Source organism: Siniperca chuatsi, linkage group LG14 (genome assembly GCF_020085105.1).
Source record: "Siniperca chuatsi isolate FFG_IHB_CAS linkage group LG14, ASM2008510v1, whole genome shotgun sequence".
Classification (NCBI taxonomy): domain Eukaryota; kingdom Metazoa; phylum Chordata; class Actinopteri; order Centrarchiformes; family Sinipercidae; genus Siniperca; species Siniperca chuatsi.
In genome coordinates this window covers 23,301,937-23,305,277 of record NC_058055.1, presented here as the reverse complement: position 1 = coordinate 23,305,277, position 3,341 = coordinate 23,301,937, and positions in this window count along the sequence as shown.

The following is a 3,341-nucleotide window of genomic DNA, read 5'->3' as shown; positions in this document are numbered from 1 at the left end:
AACCTGTGAAAGAGAGCGTCACACAAAGCGGGACAAAATCAGCAGTTACAGATGACCTACTGGGCCAGGGGAGCTTTCTGATCTAGGGTTTGTGTTTTGGGAAATGTCAAGGATGGAGAAGTGGGTAGGATCGAGATGGGCTGATACACCTCATTTCTTGAACTGTCACAATTCATTAGGGAGAGAAAACATGATAGGAAATGATAATGCTCCCTTTTTCTTTGCTATACTTGGGTGGTCAGCTTAAAGCTGCACTAATCAATATTTTTATGTTGCATGCATCGAATGATTATGTGTAATGTAAAAGGGGTTGCTCGTAGTGTAGAGTCCACAGAGAATTGTCACCCGACTCTGCAGCGTAACAGAGTGTTTTAGTGTCTTTCAGGTCATTGTTTTGGTTTTAAACTCTGGTTCAGTCACACCGCTCTCATCAACACAGTTTCCAACAGCAGGTAGCTGTTTTCATTAAGGAAGTTCTGATAAACCCATCGTACGCTACCTGCACAGCACAAAACGACAGACAAAGTTAGCGACTGGCTGGTTTTGAAAGTGTAGCATTTAGCAGCCAGATATTTCCCTCAGCAGTTGGTGGAGACCAAAATAGAGCTAAAAGGACAGTGAAAATTTGACTTACATATATCAGGTAGCCAGAAATATGACTCAAAATGAATACTAATCTAGCTCCGTGTCTGCTGGTTGTGTAAAGAAGCGACTGTTTTCTACCATGTTCGCCAACTTCAAGCACTTGTTATCTGGTGTTACACAAACTAATCTTGAATGTCAAACCCTTGGCTGTAACAACATTGTAGTGTGGAAAATCTGGTCAGAGATTTTTTTTATGTGTCCCAATTTTATCATTAATTATTAATATAATGATACAACTGTCTTAATTTTGTCTGTGGGTTATCGATATACTTATTTTTGCATTAATACTTAATTATATTTTAAATTTCTCTGTAAAGCACTTTGGTCAACACCATTTGTTTTTAAATGTGCTCTACAACTTTAACTTTACTTGACTAATTTTAACAGTATACTGTTTTAGCAGTTAGTATACAAGAATGTTTGTGGTAATAGGGAAATATAAATGATATGCACTGTTGGACATCAGTCAAACTTTGGGAAGTTATTTCAATTTGGAAAGTTAACAATGTAATTATTATGCAGGATGGAAGTGGGGCACAGTAAATATGAAACTCGCTAATTCAGAGTTAACCTGTCTATATCCTACTGGTTTTTAGAAGTCATGGTAATGTCTACAGGCACACTAAATCTCAGTATGCTTCAAACAAAGTGTTTGTTGGATTGTCTAAGTGTCTAAAATCCCCTTTCCGATAATAAATGAATTGGGGGTGGCTGCACCTGACAATTTTTGAAACTTTATGAAAAAGACAAATTGACAATCATGCCGACTTTACTCAGCGATTGGCCAGGTGTGCAGAAGTGTGAAAGTAGGCAGAGTTTCTCAAGCCCTTTTTTGACTGGTGACTGTCCAAAAGGGTTTACTGTTATCCCCATTTGCACAAATCACTGGGGCGAAACTACCAATACACACAGAAGACAGAGGAGGACAAGGCTATGATGGCAGACTTTTCGCTCCACCTTTCTGTGTGGCCATTCTGAACAGGTATAAACACCTTTGCCTTTGGACGTGGTCAGGTGACTGGTTGTACGGCTTGATTCATGTGAAACACACTGAGGCCCTGAATCATTCACTCACGCCCATCCTTTCTGCAGTACTGCTGAACTGTGAAAGCTTCTTCAAGTCTGTGATGTTTGTCTGCCATTGGACTGGTTGTTGGATTGGACAATGCAAACAGCTCTTAACAAGAGAATTTAATGTCACCTTTGATGCTGAAAGATTGACCAAAGCAGAGATAAGAGCATTAGTTCTTTTAAGTAACACAGTGAGTGGGAAGTACCTGGGGTCTTGCACTCTGCTTATATAAATGCAATGTCTCAGACATTGCACAGAGTTCAACATCAAGAAACTCCACTCAATGAAGATGAAGAGGGATGTCAATGATGCTGCAGTAGTCAAGAGCTCAACTCCAAAATGAGTTGGCCCAGGGGCAACTGAGAAGAGGCTACACCAGGAGCCGTCATAACCAAATAGTAAAAAGCATATTTTTGTTGATAAAAGTGTTGCAGTACTGATTTTTAATAGCAGTATGGTCCTTTTTTAGAAATGAGAATGGCTGAGAGTATCAATGTGGCTTGAAATGCCAGTGTGTGGTGCAACTGTCCTCAAGTGGTTTTGAAGCCAGGAATCATTGAGCCTTGTTATTGATCAACATCCATAACAGGCAATAAAATTATTTCTCATACCACCAAAATGTTTGCAAGAGACAGAGGCAGAAATTGCATAAACATTTTCCATGCAGCAGGAGGGTACTGTGTGGGAACAGGGTCAAAGTATCCAGCATCACAAGTTCTGGAGAATCCATCAAGCCTGACCTTCACAAAGAAGGTCCTGGACTGGATACCCGCTGAGCTCTCTTCGGCAGTCACCTAATCCGTGGAGTGGGCCACTCTAATTCAACCCTTATGCCCAGTGGTTGGCTCTGCCCTGCCCTCCTCTCCTTCCTTTCCATTCACAATGGTGAACCTCCTTCCAGTAACCCAAACCTTCTTACCCCAATGACTCCTTCACACAATAGGCCCTGTTCAGCCCTCCTGCCCTCAATCCCACTTCATAATGCAATGGGGCAGATCAGGGGCAGATCAGAATACCAGGTCCTGTTTACAAAACAAGGTGGTAGGTGCTACAATGGAACTGCACCCAACTTCCAACCTTAGTCTAACCTTGCATTAGTGAACATCTCCAAGCCCGATGACAACCTCAAAGTTACGGCCATGTTCTTCTGATGCATTGTTTATGAAATGAGATTGGGTCTACACAGAAACTGCAGTGACTTTTGAGGTTGTCTCTCTTATGCCTCAATGGTAAAGAAATCCACAGGTTAAGACTAATGCAGCGTATTTGTTTACAATACGCTAGTTAAACTAAACCCACATTTAAGTCCATATAGAAATTGAATATCCACTGTGGTCGATTTCCATGTGGAACCACTCATCCTACAACAAGACTAAGTATCTACAGCCATGCTAGCAGCTCTGAGAGACACAGTGGTGCTTTGAGCTAAATGCTAATGTCAGCATATTGTTGTTAACAATGACAATGCTAATATGGTGACGTTTAGCAGGCATAATGTTTACCATGTTCACCATCTTAGTTTAGTGTGTTAACATTCTAACACTTGATAATTAGTACAAAACACAAAGTACAGCTGAGGACGATAGGAATGTCCTTGGTTTTGCAGACATTTGGTCATAAATCA